This window comes from Anolis sagrei, chromosome 4, assembly GCF_037176765.1.
Source record: "Anolis sagrei isolate rAnoSag1 chromosome 4, rAnoSag1.mat, whole genome shotgun sequence".
In the NCBI taxonomy this organism is placed as follows: domain Eukaryota; kingdom Metazoa; phylum Chordata; class Lepidosauria; order Squamata; family Dactyloidae; genus Anolis; species Anolis sagrei.
Window position 1 is genome coordinate 222,106,378 of NC_090024.1, and position 18,748 is coordinate 222,125,125.

Sequence of the window (18,748 nt, forward strand, 5' to 3'; positions counted from 1 at the left end):
AGTACAGTTCCTCATGTTGTGGTGACCCCCAACCATAACATGTTCGTTGCTACTTCATAATTGTAACTTTGCTACTGTTACAAATTGTAATATAAATATCTGATATGCACAATGTATTTTCATTCAGTGGACCAAATTTGGCACAAATACCTGATACACCCAAATTTGAATACTGGGGGATTGATTTTGTCACTTGGGAGCTGTAGTTGCTGGGATTTATAGTTCACCTACAATCAAAGAGCATTTTAGACTCCACCAATGATGGAATTGAACCAAACTTGGCACATAGAACTCCCATGACCAACAGAAAATACTGGAAGGGTCTGGTGGGCATTGACCTTGAGTTTGGGACTTGTAGTTCACCTACATCCAGGGAGCACTGTGGTCTCAAGCAATGATGGATCTGGACCAAAGTAGGCACGAATACTCAATATGCCCAAATGTGAACACTGGTGGAGTTTGTGGAAAACAGATCTTGACATTTGGGAGTTGTAGTTGCTGGGATATATAGTTCAATTAAAGAGCATTCTGAACTCCACCAACAGGCCAGACTTCCCACACAGAACCCCCATGACCAACTGAAAATTCTGTGTTTTCTGATGGTCTTTGGTGACCCCTCTGTCACTCCCTCATGACCCCCCCCCCAACCCCCAGGTTGAAAAAACTCTGTCCTATAGCATTTATTTAACTCTTTTCTGGCTACCCTTTGAAGATGCAAAACTCAGAAGTCACATTATGTCATATTTTAGTATTTGAAAATTGTACTTCCCAGAATCTCCCAATCAGTGAGGGGCCTCTGAGAAATGAAATCCAAAATGTAACTTTCCCAGTCTGTGTGCTCTGTAACACAGATTCTTATAGGAAAAGAAGATGACCTCATTGATTTATTTCTTACTGATGAAATTGTTTTTTAAGCAACTGATACAGAGTTATGGAAGAGCAGAGTTCAACTTTTGCCTATAAGATTTAGTATATGCCCCTGTTGTCAGAATCCCATGACCACCATTTGGGTCTGCCGGACGCCATTGCAACCTCCACAACCCTTTGCCAGGAGGTTTGTAAGGATGTGCACCAAAGGGATGAGGTAAACTATCTTTGTGTTGTTCTATGGATTGTGTATAGGTATGGAGACTATTTGGGAATTATATGCAGACTTCAACGGGAGTCGCTGTACCCTGTATTGGGCCAGAAGCCAAATACATGTGAAAACATAGCTGTGAAAAGAGACTTTAAAACAAATCTAATCAGTTGGACTTCAAGGTATAATGATCTGTTGATATAAACTCATTGTATCCAATATAACAAATCAGTTTCTATCATTATCAGGGATAGCCAATCACTGTTTGTCTTAGGTTGCAATCTTCTTTGTGTTTACTAGGGAGTAAGTCCTGTCAAATTCACTTTAAGCCTGAATAAATACATACAGATTTAGTTTCTTACAATGCAATCCTAGCTATATCTTCTCAGGCGCAAGTTCCATTGTGTTCAGGAGACTTAACTCCCATCTAAGTGCGTATAAGATTCCAGCCACAATCTGGTAAAAGGAAAAGTCAGCATGTGTTGCGTACGTGCAATGCGCTGTGATATGGGACATTGGAAGGGAGCATAAAATGGTGTCATGCTCTATGTTGGCTTTTCCCAGCATGTTTTGCTTATTTCCACTCACTTCTTAACCACATCAGAGCCTGGAAAAATGAATTGGTTGACTACAGCTCCCAGAATCCCCACCCTGTGGCTAGGCTGGCTGAGGATTCTGGGTGTTATAGTCTTTCAAATAATGTTTTCCTCCCAGTCTCTGCTTCACATACTGATTTCTTAGCCACAAAACACAGGCCCCAGATCTGGGCACAGAATGACTAGGTCTATCTGCCCAACAGGGTTTTGAGACCTGTATTTCTGGAACAGCAACTTTAATCTACGTTTATGGGTCACATGAAGAATCTGTTGAGGAATAACAGCCCTTTCAGGTGTACAGAAGTAGTTTTGCATACCGTTTACTGGATTGCAGCTTTATGTTGCAATCTTGCTCTGACAAAATCCAGAGAGTCAGAAACCAAGGAGTTACTCTGGGCCGCCATATGCCCCATATTATTTTTATTTTACTTCTTTGAAGAGCAAACCATGTTATGTCATGGTTTGGAAACTCAAACTTTGCTTGCCACATGTTCTATACCAAGATCCATAGCACCCTTGGGGGTTTTCTAGTAACTGATTGGTGTTTGAAAAGGTCTCAAGCTTATGTTAACATAGGTGCCAGTGAACATGTTGACAGGTATACATATGTGTTGAATTCATATTTTGTCTTATTGCTATATGATATGATATTCACTGCCCCGGTGGCGCAGTGGGTTAAACCACTGAGCTGCTGAACTTGCTGACTGAAAGGTCACAGATTCGAATCCGGGGAGCAGCGTTAGCTCCCGCTGTTAGCCCCAGCTTCTGCCAACCTAGCAATTTGAAAACATGCAAATATGAGTAGATCAATAGGTATCACTCCGGGGGTAAGGTAACGGCGCTCCATGTAGTCATGCCAGCCACTTGACCTTGGAGGTGTCTATGGACAACGCTGGCTCTTCAGCTTAGGAATGGAGATGAGCACCAACCCCCAGAGTCAGACTCGACTGGACTTAATGTCATGGGAAAACCTTTTCCTTTATGTAGGATCTTCTGAGAACTTTCCCCACTGAGCCTAACACTGCATAAACCATGAGATATTTCTAACTCCTTTTCTATATATTTCTTTTAAAATGTTTTTAGAACTTTTGGGGAAAGTATTTAGAACTATCTTACAATTATGGGCATGTTCCAAATGGAAGTAAATACTTTTAAAATTAATTGATTCCAGTGTGAGATATTTAAGTATTTCTTTAATCCAGGACTTCAAAGCGGATTGTGCACCTGGCTGCTCAACATATTCTGAATTGGCTCCTTATTGAAGTTAAAGTGGGCAAGCAAGCTTCAGTATGGATCAAATTGTAAAACTGCCAAATTCTGTCCATATTTAATGATACGCTTATGTACAATTGATGTTGTAATTAATTTAAGTATGAATTAGTTCTAAGTTAAGTGCATTTCTTGTAAGATAATTTGATATGATTCAGTCTGAACTTTTGGAATTAAATATTCATTTAAGGTGCATCATACAACACACATCGAATATTATGGCATTTTTGTAGAGCTGAAGGGATTCGATTACTACTTTTATCTGTTCATGAAAACTTTGGTTGCTCCCCCTAGATTAAAAAATAAACACATATATTCACTGATAAAATATACATATTTCTGTGACATTGGCATGAGATTTAAACAGCACTTATCTGATACCAGTGTCCAAAGAGGAGACTGTGTTAGCTTGTTGTAGCAAAATGAACACAACACATTGCTGTTCCTGCTCCATTTTGTGTTTATTGAAATCTAACTTTTCCTTCCAAATAAATCTCAAACTAACAAACAGTGTCATAGAAAAATGAGTACATTAATAGAGGTGTTGCAGATTCATGAAAAAATTGTTATGCTACAACAAAGCTGTTAGCCTTCAAGATGGCAAAAAGGTCTTATTTTAACTGCCACTAAACCTAGATTAACTCTGTATGATTTTACTAGTAAGTTACTTTGAAATGTATTTTCTTGTAAGCCATAGTATGTAAGTAATCACATAATTCTGAGCCAGAACACAAAGAAATAATAAGTGAGTTTGCATGCTTGTTACATATATTTCCAAAATGTGTGTGTGTGTGTGTGTGTACACACACACATTTTGGAGAAGCGATTTTCTGCCTGGGGGATTTTATGGGTTATAATCCATTTTAATCCCAATTTACTGTGCAGCTCATATAGAGTTCACAAGTAGACTCATTTCCAACCATTGCTCAAACTTGTAATCACTTAGCTTCAGTAAAAGGGCTACTAAACTTGTCTTCAGGAATGAAGACCCCTCAGTTCTTCCCTTTACACAAAAATTAAGATTAAGAGTGCCTGATTGTGTGTTATGTGTGGAATTTTTATAGTCATTATCTATGGCTAACATGCAATGCTGCTATTGTTCTTGTGTGCCTTCAAGACATTTTTGACTTATGGCAGCCCTAAGGGGACCCTATCACAAGGTTTTCTTGGCAAGGTTTGTTCAGAGAAGGTTTGCCTTTGCCTCTGATGCAGAGAGACTGAATTGTTGAAAGTCACCCAGTGGGTTTCCATTGCTGAGCAGTGATTTGAATCTAGGGCCCCTTCTACACTGCCATATAATCAAAATTATCAAAGCGGATAATTCATATTATCTGCTTTGAACTGGATTACATGAGTCTACATTACCATATAATCCAGATCAAATCAGATAATCTGGATATTATATGGCAGTGTAGATGGGGCCGTGGTCTCTAGGGTCCAATGTTTAAACCACTAGACCACACTGGTCTCTCAATGCTACTGTAGGTGTGTGTATTATATATATATATATATATATAGATAGATAGATAGATAGAGAGAGAGAGAGAGAGAGAGAGAGAGAGAGAGGCTTTCTTCAGCCTTACAGGGCTTGCACAGTAGTTTTAAAATAATATAATCCCTGCCTCCTGTTCTGTAATCTACAGTATAGAATACAAAAAGTTAAAGTTGGAGAGGGGGAGACCAGGGAGGGAAGAGACACTAATTATAAGATTTATACAAGACTTTTTTGTAACACCCAGATTAAAAATGACTTGAAAGACAGTTAACAAAATAGTTTTGCAAGCCATGAATCTAAGTCTTGGACTATGAATACCTAGTTATGTATAACAGTGGAAACAACTGAGGGAGGAAGAGAACCACCTAATCTGGATTTGGATTGTGACCAAATACTACCATTGTATCCAAACTCAGGCATGTGCCTTGGGTGAGTTTGATGGATTTTCTGGTGCACAAACTGAGTATAAGTTTGAACTGGAAAAAAATGCTTGTTTTCATTGTAGCAAAGGTTTCCATATGTGACAATATATAGCTTTACCTGACTGCCTATACCAGTGTTTCCAGACTTTGATCTCCCAACACCTTGGATCTGGCCAACAATCAATAATCCAGGGAGCTGAAGTTCAAAACATCTGGAAGATGAAAGTTTGGGAAATACTGATCTGTGTAGTGGATTATCAATTTTCAGAATTCTCTTCCTTTTACCATCCACCCAAACCTGGTAAGTCTAAGGGCTGGAGGAGGAGAGAGGCAAGTCTAGAAGACAGATGAGAATTCTGTGTGAATATATCAGACGATCAGAGAGAAATCCCAAAGCCAACCAAAAAAAGAAAATTGACAAGGAGCAAGTCAGGAAGCAGATGACTGAAGTGTCTTTTCTGCTTGCCCCTTTCCTGCCCCCCCCTTTTCCGAAGGCTAATAAAAGCCATACAAAAGATATTCTAAAATGGACGAAATATGCCATGATGACAATTGAACACGAAGCTTGTTGACACATCAGAGGATTACAGATAAACGCCATGTGCAGACTAATCCTGGATAAGATAAGGCACATTTCTTGAAGTAAGACATTCAAGGGTACTTCAATTACTTCTTTTTACAGCATGCTGTATGACAAAGCTATCCTCTTCCAGTTCACTTCTGCTTTGTTTTTGTGACATCCTTAGCAAAGGGATTTGTGACATTTACCTGCTGCTTTTCCTCGAATGAGCCCATGGCTTTTACACATGACCCTCCTCTGCTCCACTTGGATTCCCCCAAGAAACATATGAGCTGGAAGATAGGTATAAGGTCACACAGTTTGTTCCATGGTTCATTGGGATTTGAGTCTTCCGCATCCCAGGTCAACAAATTAACACCATACCACGTTGCCTCTCAAACTGACACCCTTTTCTGCCCCATTTCAAAGGTGCCCCAAAAGGATTCTTAGCCACTGCTGGAATACCCACAGACCCATTTCTGCCTTTTGAGAGCCAATTTTCTAACATAGGTTGATCTGTTCTGCTCATGTGTTGAGATATTCCTTTACCAACAATTGATGGAGGCGTAGGGAAACACTTCTCAGCCATCGCTGTGGTAAGGGAGAAAAGCATGGGAAAAATTAAGAGCCAGCTGCTTCTGTGGAGAGCTGTAGTAGCATGCAAATAAACACCGCAGGAGTGAACTAGGTCAAAAGGTATGCGTGTGTGCACCACAGCACAAACAAGCCTGCAAAGTTACATAAGTTGTGTGGGTTTTGATCCAGAGAACTGAGAACAAGCAAGCAACTGGTTTGCACCTGAAGTCCAGTGCATAACCTTGGGAATAAGTCTCACTGCAGTCTTGGAAGCTTAATTTCCACATGCTCTCTCTGTGTATGTTTATCTAAATTGGGAGTCTCCAGACTTTTTAAGCAGAGGACCAGTTCACAGTCTCTCAAACTGTTGGAGCTGGACTATAGTTTGGAGGGAAAAAAAAGAATGAATTCCTATGCACACTGCACATATCTTATTCGTAGTGCAAAATACCCATGAAGGAATAATACAATATTTAAAAGAAGAACAATTTTAACCAACATAAACTTATAAGTATTTCAATGGGAAGTGTGGGCCTGCTTTTGGCTGATGAGAGAGTCAATTGTAGAATGTGTGGTAGTGATTTGAGTGACTAGGGTTTGTATCCTTTCTCAGCCATGGAAGGCAATAACTAACTCCCTCTGAACAAATCCTAACAATAAAACCCTGCACTATGTTTACCTTAGAGTTGCCACAGTTCAGAAATTATTTGAAGGCGCACAGCAACAACAATAAAATAAACTGACTTGGGCAGCTCCTACAGACATAGCTGTGATGTGGAGGATATTGGATTGGAGTCACAAAAGCAAATAAATAAAGGATAATCTCCATCATTAAATCATGATGTGAATGGGTGGAGAAGTAATACTTTAAAAATCTTAGAGATGAGAATTGACAGTTTGTTTATTTATTTTTATTTGTTTCATTTATACCCCGCTTTTCTCACCCCGCAGGAGACTCAAGGTGGCTTACAACTTCAACAAAATTCAATGTCCTAGGTGAATAAATGCAGACTGTTGATCTGATCTACACTCAGTTGTCTAACAAGGAAGACGAAAGGAATGTGCTTGAAGAATTCCATGCCAAACAATCTCTGGAAAACTAGAGGCGGTTCCAGACAGCCATTTATCCCAAAAACATCAGTGTTAAAAAAATGTAGATGTTTGTGGGGGCTTGTCCAAACCCATGCCAGAAAGCGCATGCTTTCTGGTGTGGGTGTCCAGACGTTCTCTCGAGACTAGCCCGGGAGACTGTCCAGAGGCCCTCCCCCCTCCCCCCAAGCCACAAGACCCCTTAGAAAAGTAGTAAAAACTTTCCTATCCTCCATTAGAAGCCTCGGCAAGCGTGTAGAAATGACGTGCCAGGAGAGCATGGGGGGGGGGGGGGGGAGGAGCGATTTTCCTCCCTCCTCCCCCCTTCTCCTGATGCGTCATTTCTACATGCTGGGAGAGCTTGCCAAGACTTCTAATGGAGGATAGGTAAGTTTTTACTACTTTTCTAAGGAGTCTGGGGTCTTGGGGGGAGGGTGGTGGGTGTTGCCACAGTTAACCGGGCTTATTTAGCCTGGTAACTTGTGGGAATGGTGTCTGTATTGCAGCATTCTGCAGTCCAGATCCAGAAGTACTGGATTTATCCCACACCTTCCTAGAAGGCACAGAATAAATCCATTAACAAATTAATTTAGCACAAACCAGGGTTTTCCTGATTTGTGTTGAATTAATGCGGAACTGCCCAGAACGTCATCAGGAGACCCCCCTTTTTATTGTCTGGACAGGCCCTAAGAAAACATACTGTAACAAACTGTTACAAAAGATCAGGGTCTCATCTACACTGCAATTATAATGCAGATTGAACTGGATTATATGACAGTGTAGACTCACATAATCCAGCTCAATGCAGTTCAAACTGCATTTTATGGCAGTATGGATGGGGCACAGGGAATGCCACCCTAAATAAGTGCTTTTTCCTATTTTTTTGTTTGCTTATTAAAATATTTATATTATGTTTCTGTACCATACAATAAACTCAGCAAGATCAATTTTAAGCAATAAAAACAACAAACTGATTTTAGAAGACTAGAACATATTAAACTGCTTTTAAAAAATTAAAAATGAATCAGTTAAAAGACTTAAAAAATGCAAAACCATGTACATGTTGGCATCTGTATGAGACCAGCTTGACTCAAAGGGATTTTGAAAATATGCAGAGAAGTGTGGGAAGTGCTAACCAACAAGGTGACACTGTCAGAGGAGTTACACCAACAATGATAGTCTATCAAATTTTAGAACAGTATTTCAATAGAGGTGTATTATTTCTATCCAGATATCCTTATAGCTAGACACCACAAAAACATTTTCCAAAAGCTCGGTTTATATATACTGTTTCAATATACCTACAAGGCTAAAACGCTATGCTAATTGACTTTTTGAACTTTCTAATGCTTGTGGGCTCCAGTCAGAGCTGTCATTATTATCCAATTATAACTATAATGATGTTTTGAATCAAGTGGTTTCATCTGCAGGTGCTACAAGCATGTGCCATTGTTTTGTTTTGTTTTGGTTTTTTTTGCTGGCGATTTTGTCAAATATTCTAATATTTTAGCAACATTATTGTGATATAGTTTGATTAGGGAGGAGGTCCATGGGGAGGGCAGCATGAATTATTGCACCAGGGGAAACCAATATTAGTGATGCCACTGTAAACAATCAGATTTTCATTTGGCATCAGACAGACAGCACGATAGCTAAGGCCCCTTTTGCATAACTGAATAAAATCCCACAAAGATAAACTTGATTATATGGTGGTGTGGACTTAGATAGCCCAGGACCCTTCCACACAGCCCTATATCCCAAAATATTAAGGTAGAAAATCCCACATTATCTGCTTTGAACTGTGTTATCTGAATCCACACTCAGATAATGTGGGATTTTCTGCCTTGATATTCTGGGATATAGGAGTGTGTGGAAGGACCCACAGTTCAAAGCAGATATTGTGAATTATCTGACTTGATATTCTGGGTTATATGTCTTTGTGGAAGGGCCCATAGTAGGACCTTCAATAGGAGAATATTACATAATTGAGGTGCCATGGCAAAAGGCAAGAAGGATGGATGGTATCCTTGAGGTGACTGGTTTGACCTTGAAGGAGCTGGAGGTGTCGATGGCTGACAGGGAGCTCTGGCGTGGGCTGATCCATGAGGTCACAAAGAGTTGGAAGTGACTGAACGAATAAACAACAACAACAAAGCAAAGGAGACTGTATCCCATGTGCTCTGAAAGCATATTTCCCTGACTGATGAGACACAGGAGGGAGCCACTCCAGTAAATCTTGGCTCTTGGATAGGCATATAGAGAGAGATACCACCATACCTCTATATTGTGACATTACCAGCAGGACATTGCTGTGGTGCAATATCACATTATGGTTCTAATGTTATGAAGGAAGGACCCTCGACAGTTACTTCTAAAAAATACTTTGTTACCATTACATTTCTACCAACTCTCAGTAGTAGTTAGTTATCACCAGAATTCAATTTTAAACATTACTTATTCTCTCCAGTTTTAAGGATGTCAATAGAATAGTTAGCAAGAAACCCACTTGAATGCTACAAGTCACTAGGATATGGCAATGATCTCTTGTCTTTGGGCCCTTCCACACAGCCCTATATCCCAGAATATCAAGGCAGGAAATCCCACATTATCTGATTCAGATAACCCAGTTCAAAGCAGATGTTGTGGGATTTTCTGCCTTGATATTCTGGGATATAGGACTGTATGGAAGAGCCCTATATTGTCACTGGCTCAATATCCAGAGAAATGTTTGAGGCAGAACATGAGGCAGTACTTTTAGTGTGTGGTATTCCTCTTCTATCATTGGTGTGTATTTCTGTATCTATAAAAGCAACTAAAAGTTTCAGTTATATTGCAAATGGAATAATCATCCTTATAAAATTACAATTGTGATTGTATTAGAATATAACATATCTCCCATATCAATTGGGGGTGGAAGATGGGAGGTGATAATAATAATAATAATAATAATAATAATAATAATTTATTTATTTGACTAGTCATATGCCCATTTCAAAATACAACACGAATAAAATACAAGGCAAAAAGGAGATGACAGCAGCTGACCTTCTATTTACAATCAGAGTCTTATTGTCCTGGTTCTTCTTTCAGGAAATGTGCTTTTTTCTTGATAGCTTTTAGAATAAAACGGCTTACTCTGATTATGGTGGATCTTTCATGTCCTTGCAAGAGGAATGTCAGAAGATCATTTCTTTGTCCCACCCTGGTCATTCCACAGATATATAAACCCAATTTTCCTAGTTCCAACAGCCCTCACTACCTCTGAGGATGCTTGCCATAGATGCAGGCGAAACGTCAGGAGAGAATGCCTCTAGAACATGGCCATATAGCCTGAAAAAACCTTCAACAACCCAAGATCATTTCTGTTGGGGGACCTGCAGCTGGATGGAAGGTGAAAGGTGTTCCTGGACTTCACTTGGGTGTATGAAATCACAGATAACAGTAAACAATATTATTTTCAATGGGACAAATTACTGATGTACTGAGAAGAGGGCCTAGCTTGTATAGGAAGGAAGTCTAAGGGCCCTTCCACACAGCTCTATATCCCAAAATATCAAGACAGAAAATCCCACATTATCTGAGTGTGGACTCAGATAACCCAGTTCAAAGCAGATATTGTGGGATTTCCTGCCTTGATATTCTGGGATATAGGGCTGTGTGGAAGGGCCCTAAGTGAATAAGTGAAACAGTAGATGAGTGATACCACATATATTGCATCTGCAGACCTAGGATGTAATTGTCGGGAAAAGGCATGAATGGCGAGTGAATTGGAACATGTTACTTCAAAGAAGCTTAAGTCACATAAACATGTAGAGCTTCATGGTATCGGAACATGGGAAATGGTATATGATATCAAAACAGAGGAGAACCTAAAAGAAGAGCTTAGCAGCCACGTGAAGGAAATCTGTGACATCTAGTTCCATTTAGATTGCATGCTAATGCCTTTTCCACTGAAGTTAAAAAGAATAACATACCGACACAGACACAGATTACCACTTCCCTGCTGTCTCACAGGGCTGCCTATTTATGTTTGCATGGTGCTATTTGCAAAGCTGGAGATGGGGGGGGGGGGGGGGGAGTTCCTTTTTTTGGGCTACAGCTCCCTGAAACCTCCAGCCAGCATAAGCACTAGCAATGTTAACTGGGAATTTAGGCTCTTGTAATCCAAAATGTAACGTTTCCAGGTTTTAGCCTCTTGGGTATGGCCAATGTTGCAGGCTTTTTCTATAAACAGAAAAAGAGAAATAAAGTTAGAACATTATTAGATTGCTTGTGGAGTATTTGTACCCTACCACACAGCCATATAACCTAGAGTATCACGGCAGAAAATCCCACAATATCTGCTTTGAACTGGGTTATTTGAGAGCCCTTTCACCCAGCCCTATATCCCAGAATATCAAGGCAGAAAATCCCACAATATCTGCTTTGAACTGGGTTATTTGAGTCCATTCTCAGATAATGTGGGATTTCCTGCCTTGATATTCTGGAATATAGGGCTATATAGAAGGGCCCCCAGTTCAAAGCAGATATTGTGGAATTTTCTGCCTTGATGTTCTTGGTTATATGGCTATGTGGAAGGCCCCTGTCTCCACACTGCCATATAGTCCAGTTCAAAGCAGAAAATGTGGGATTTTATTCATCTGTGCGGAAGGAGCCTAACAGACAATTCCCACCAGAAGAAAGAATGGCATTTTTAGGGTACGACTGAACATCAATTGGGGGAAAACCACTGCAAAAGAAAACTTAGAGAAAGAGAAAAGGGAGATGAATGGATAAGGTTCTGTGCAACCAAATGACATTGACTTCAGCTAACAAAGGGACCTTCCACACAGCCCTATATCCCAGAATATCAAGGTAGGAAGTCCTACATTATCTGAGTGTGGACTCAGATAACCCAGTTCAAAGCAGATATGGTGGGATTTTCTGCCTTGATATTCTGGGATATAGGGCTGTGTGGAAGGGCCCTATGGCATGCAACTCTTGCTCCAATTTCTCATGTCTAGTTCACTAAACACAACACACTCCAAAAAACCTCTGCTCCTGACATATCACCACCAGGGCTTCCAGCTACTTTGACCAAAGGAAGAGGCATTTCTGCTTCACTGTTGCCATAGACTCAGTCTGCCTGGTGCAGGATGGTGTTCATTGGATAAAGTAAATTTGGGTTTCCCAGCTGACTAGGTGGTCCCTCCAGGGCACACAAGATGAGGCGCAGCAATGGATTAAAGTGGGTGGGCAAAAGCCTCCATCGCAACTCTAGCTGCTCAGGGGAAGATCAAGATAATCACACAACGCTCCCAGGACATATCCAGATAATACTCCTTTTTGATAAAAAGGTGTCTTAAAAACAAAATTACAAATGTTGCTTTGCATTGTTTTTGGCTTGGATTCTAGTTGCATCATTAGACAGAGCACTATGCACTTGTCCTTTGCTCTTCCTCGCTAGCTGGTTTTTTTTATAAAATTATTGATCATGTTTATCATGATCAATATACGCTGATGATTTATGCTTTTATTGGTTTTGTATGTTTTTTATATTATATGCTAAACATTTTAATTGTATTTTATGTCTGTTGGGGAATCAAATTGTGGCCGACTGTAAACCTCCTTGAGTCACCTTCGGTCTGAGAAAGGCAGTATACAAATACCGCAAATAAATAAATAAATATTCAGAAAAACTAACACCAAACCCATAAACGCACAGAAAAAGCAAGAATATAAGACATAAAACAAAATACAAAAATAAAAACAACAGAGAAGCATTTTCTTAGTATATAAACATACTACTGCTATGTCTACTAGAACTCCCCACCACTAAACATTAACTAAATACAAATAAACAGTACCTAATCTAAGGGTCCTTCCACACAGCCATATAACCCAGAATATTAAAGCTAAAAATTCCACAATATCTGCTTTGAACTGGGTTATCTGAGTCCACACTGGCATATATTCCAGTTGAAAGCAGAAAATGTGGAATTTTATTCAGCTGCGTGAAAGGGGCCTTAGTGCTTTACACTCCCTGTTTGATGGCTTTATTTGCAGAATTTTCTACACCCATTAAAAGAAGAAAAAACATTAATACATCCTTTTCTGCATAAATCTAAGGCTGGATCTACACTGCCTTATATCCCAGGATCTGATCCCAGATTATCTACTTATGCCAGACTTTCTGGCAGTGTAGACTCATATAATCCAGTTCAAAGCAGATAATCTGGGATCAGATCCTGGGATCTAAGGCAGTGTAGATCCAGCCTAATTTTAAAAAAATGGAGGTTTGACCCCATCTTTGTCGAAGAAATGTAAGAAATAGACTTTCTTTCTTGAAATTGATTATACATATGTCTCCTTAATCAACATCGTGAGTTTGTCCAGTTCTGCTAGTTTACACATCTTTGTAAGCCAATTTTCTTGCATTGGGGTAGTTGATTCTTTCCATCTTGGAGCAAAGATGATTCTCATTACCGCAGTCATATATAACATCAGTCTTCCACATTTTGTACTGTATTGATCATCTAACATCCCTAGTAGGTAGAGTTCAGGTTTCATCTCAAATTTAACTTTAACAATTTTCTCTATGTGTTTGTGCCCAGTATTTCTCGGCCTTTTTACAAAGCTCAGGCCCCTTCTACACTGTCATAGAAAACATATTATCTGCCTTGAGCTAGATTATATAGCAGTGTTGATTCATATAATCCAATTCAAAGCAGATAATGTGGATTATCTGCTTTGATAAGGGGGCTCAGAAAGTTTTCAAACTGCTAGGTTGACAGAAGCTGGGGCTGACAGCAGAAGCTCATGCTGCTCCCCGGATTCGAACCTTCGACCTTTCTGTCAACAAGTTTAGCAGCTCAGTGATTTAACCCACTGCACCCTTTAAACCCCAAAAGAACCCCTTAAAAATCTTGGCATGTCATTTCCTTGCATGAGGAGGTTGCACGGAGGGCGTTATGGTGGCTAGGTAAATTTTAGAAACTTTTAAGGGGTCAAACCACAAAAGAACCCCTTAAAACCATAACACCCTCCTTGCAACCTCCCTGCACAAGGAAATGACATACCAAGAAACCGAGGGGGGGGGGGGGCTTCACCTTCCCTCCTGGTTCATCATTTCCCTGTGCCAGGAGGCTATAAGGAGGACCATGATGGCTGCCAGGTAAGTTTAAAGGTTTTTAGCATTCTCCGATCTTCTGGGGAGGCCCTTCTTTTGCCCCTGCCAGGTTCACAAGCTTGCCTGGTGAGCACAAGGGAGAGAGCTTTCTCCTCTGTGGCCCCCGGAGTCTGGAACTCATTACCTGGAGAGATTAGGGAAGCCCCTACCCTAGAAACCTTTAAAAAAGAACGTTAAAACCTAGCTTTTTAGCTGCGCCTTTGGTGATACATACAATCTCACACTATTGCTCAGCCTCAACATTTTTGTCACTGGCCTCCCCCATGAGAAAGCTTGATTCCGCAATCCCCATTTTAATGAGCCCCCCTGCGCAAATAACTTGCTTCTCCTTTTATCTCACCCGAGTTTTTAATTAGTTTTAATCAGTTTTTAAAAATCATTTTTTCGCACATGTAGCCTGCCCATTGTCACTGTGACTGTGTTTATTGTAATATTATATCGTTAATGTATTCATATGTTTTATGTAATTATCATGTTGTTGTTGTTGCTTGTGTTTTTGGTTTTATTTTGCTGTAATTTGTTGTTTGGGCTTGGCCTCATGTAAGCTGCCCCGAGTCCCCGTTGGGGAGATGGTGGCGGGGTATAAATAAAGTTCATTATTATTATTATTATTATTATTATTATTATTATTACTTTAAAAACTTTTTAAGGGTTCTTTTGAGGGGCCTTGGGATGGCATGTAGACACCCCTCTCCCCCGGATGTGTGGGGACCTAAATCCGATCCAGCATTCATTTAAGTAATGTCTGGAAGCGCTGTAAGTAATTTCTCTGTTTCAACCCTTCCTTTCCTAAATCTGATGGAAATCTGATTCACTTGAGGATGATTGCCAACATAATTAATTCCTTTTCCCCATGCAGTTGAGGGATAGCTGGAGGGGGCATTACCATCATGGCAATAACATCAGAAAGTAGCACTTGTGATTCAAAACAATTACAGATGAGTAAATTTACATAATTGTTTCATATTCACAATAGTTAGAAATAGTGCCTCAAACAGAACTCTCTCTGACTTACTTTACAGGGCATCAACTGTATGGAGAGAAGGACACTAATTTCCATCAGGTTTACGGGGCAGGCCAGGAGAAGTTACTTAGTTTATTGTACTTTTTAATTAAATATACTGAGCATGTATACTTAGCTATTAATATTCATATGGAATTCTGGAGCCCCTGGTGGCGCAGTGGGTTAAAGCACTGAGATGCTTTAACCCATGAAAGGTTGCAGGTTCGAATCCGGGAAGTGGCATGAGCTCCCACTGTTAGCCCCAGCTTCTGCCAACCTAGCAGTTTGAAAGCATGCAAATCTGAGTAGATCAATAGGTACCACCACTCTGCCAGGAAGGTAACGGCACACCATGCAGTCATGTCGGCCCCATGACCTTGGAGGTGTCTACAGACAATGCTGGCTCTTCAGCTTAGAAATGGAGATGAGCACCAACCCCCAGAGTTGGACACGACTGTACTTAATGTCAGGGGGAAACCTTTATCTACCTACAATGAATTCCAGTCCTCCTCCTCCTTTTCGCCAGAGCTGGGGCTCAAGGCATCTTACAAAACTATAAGCAATGACAAAGCATATAAAATATACAAAAGGTCACTTTAAAAATGCCATTAAAGTAGTCTGGCCTTCAATTGCACATTTATGGGAGAGTTTAACCCTTCTTAATGACTGTGAGGAAGAGCATGCACTGCTCCTTTTTTCTGATATCTGCTCCTGAACAATTGCCCTCCTGATATTGCCTTTTGGAGCGATATGAAAAGAGAAGCTCTGGGATCTTTTCTAATTCAGAAGCAACCAGCTGGAGTTCCAGGATAATCTATAGGCCCTCTTTGCTCTAGCAAGGGATGAGATGAGGTTTTAGTGTTCTTTGTGCCAGATTAGCACGAAGGAAATCAGATAATGAAGAAAATAAGCAAATACGTGCTGATACACCATTCTTTTTCTTCTTTTCCAAAGTTTTAAGGGTGCATTGACACTGTAGAATTAATGCAGTTTGACACTGCTTTAACTGCCACGGCTAAATGCTATAGAATTTTGAGAATTGTAATTTGGTGAGGCACCAGCAATTTTTGGCAGAGAAGTCTAGAGAGACTTGCAAAACTGGATTCGTTCTACAGCATAGATGCACCCCAAGTTTCTGTATTTGTATTTGTTTATCCCATGGTAATGCTTTGCAAGTCACTTAGCATTTTTAATAAAAAAGCCAATATTATAATTCAGCTGACAAAAGTGCATTCTATAAGCTGATCTTATGCAAGCCACAACTTACTACCCCTTTGTTCAATGGAACTTACTCCCAAGTAACTATGCGTAGGATTGCAGTCATGCCCTATAAACTTAATTGTAAGATTTTATTGGTGGGGTGTGTTTTTCCCCTGAGGAGAATGGGCTGTGTTTTATGATGGAATATTTAACCAGGGTATTAAGATTTGAGTTTAAACAATAGAATAGGTCATGTGCATGCGTACACACACAGTTTGTAAAAGTTACTTTTTGGAATAAACATCCCAGAATTTCCAGGCAACATGGCCAATGGACATAACGGCTGAAAATTCTGTAAGTTATAGTCTGAGAGGATTTTTTCCTCCAAGATCTGTACATGTGTATTTATGTATCTATTTATCACTCAGTATATTAGGGGATTATAGCTATGATGAACTCCCATAATTCAAAATTTATTGCATTGTTCATTTGAAGATCCCTTAATAATGCTTCTTAGGTTTTTTTTAACGAAGTTAGCATATAAATGCATGTAAACACATGTACACATTTGAATTGCTGATATAAATGATAAGGAGATTGTTTGCTTGTATTAAACTGTAGGCCTTTATATTCTGTCAGGTGATTTTGTGTTTAAAATAACATCTTGCAATAATCTAAGAATATTTCCAGCCTCTGGATTCCTGAGGCAAGAGGTTAGAATATGTTACACAGCTATTTATCTTAATCTGATAGAGGGAACAATACCAAAGCGAGAAAAAGATTGGATCTACACTGCGTTTTCACACTAGCAGCACCTGTAAAAAAGACCTTGGCGTTCTTGTGGACAACAAGTGAAACATGAGCCAACAATCCCATGCTGTGATTTAAAAAGCCAATGGGATTTTGGTCTACATAAATAGGACTCTAGTGTCTAGATACAGAAAAATTATGCTACTCCTCTATTCTGCCTTGGTCAGACTACACCTGGAATATTGTGTCCAATTCCGGGCATCACAATTAAAGGGAGATGTTGACAAGCTGGACTGTGTCCACAGGAGAGTGACTCAAATGATCAAGGGTCTTAAAGAGCTGGGCATGATTAGCCTGAAGAAAAGAAGGCTTAGAGGAGACATGATGAAGGCCGTGTATAAATATGTGAGGGGAAGCCATATGGAGGAGGGAGCAAGCTTGCTTTCTGCTGCTCTGAAGACTAGGGCTTGGAACAATGGCTTTAAACTGCAGGAAAGGAGATTCCAGCTGAACATTAGGAAGAATTTCCTGACTGTGAGAGCTGTTCAGCAGTGGAACTCTCTGCCCTGGAGTCTGGTGGAGGCTTTTAAGCAGAGGCTGGAGGGCCATCTGTCAGGGGTGCTTTGAATGCAATTTTCCTGCTTCTTGGCAGGGGGTTGGACTGGATGGCCCACAAGGTCTCTTCCAACTCTATGATTCTATGCTGTATAACTGCATTGGATTGCATTATATGAGTTTACACTGACCATATAATGCAATTCAAGCTGCATTATATGACAGTGTAGATCCAGCCAAAGTTACAATGAGCGTAGGACATTATCTGGAAGGCTCTGAAAACACAGAGTTCATGAAGTCCAATTCTTATCAAGGCAGTTCCAGAGACATGCAATAAATGATGTTGTGGTGGTTGATGGCTTCAGTTTCCATGGGGCATTGAATCCACTCTTGAATTTGAGTGTGAATACTTTAAAGGGGATAGCCAGTGTCTTGAATCCCGAGTACAAAATAAGCTTTAGCACCATGGCTAGCTCCTTGAGCATATGGACCAAAAATTGGAGTAGATTCATTGTCTGGCTGACCTGGAGGGCATCAATCATTGAGGGATATGGAGGAAAGAAAAATATGAGAGGAAGTAAAGCCAACCCAAGCAAAACTAAACAGAAATAGATGAACATCGGGCAAAATATAAATCTTTCCCTTCTCAGCCTTAACCCTTCTCGCCCTCCATCTTTCTGTCTTCCTTCCTTTCCTTTCCCTCCCTTCCCTTCTCCTTTTTCTTTCTTTCCCTTCCTTTCTTCTTTCCTTCCTTTCCCTTCCCTCCTTTTCCCTTGCTTCCTTTACTTTTTCTTCCTTTCCCTTCCTTCCTTTTCCCCTTCCTCTCATTTCCTTTCCCTTCCTTCCTTCCTTCCTTCCTTCCTTCCTTCCTTCCTTCCTTCCTTCCTCTTCCTTCTTTTCTTTCCTCCCTTTCCCTTGCTTCCTTTCTCTTCCTTTTTCCCCTTCCTTTCCCTTCCTTTCTTCTTCCTTTCTTTTCCTTTTTTCCCTT

General features: G+C 40.2%; 1 long non-coding RNA gene across 2 annotated transcripts in view; it reads left to right on the forward strand.

Moving 5' to 3' along the window:
- LOC132772588 (uncharacterized) overlaps positions 1–18,748 on the forward strand; it is a 47,450-nt gene that overhangs the window by 14,258 nt on the left and 14,444 nt on the right. The window contains exon 3 of one of the 2 annotated variants that reach the window (XR_010909924.1): positions 6,947–7,279. The exons of the other annotated variant lie outside the window; for it this stretch is intronic. This is a non-coding gene — a long non-coding RNA (uncharacterized lncRNA). Of the gene's footprint in view, positions 1–6,946; positions 7,280–18,748 lie in introns of those variants that run through there. 2 annotated transcript variants of the gene reach the window in all.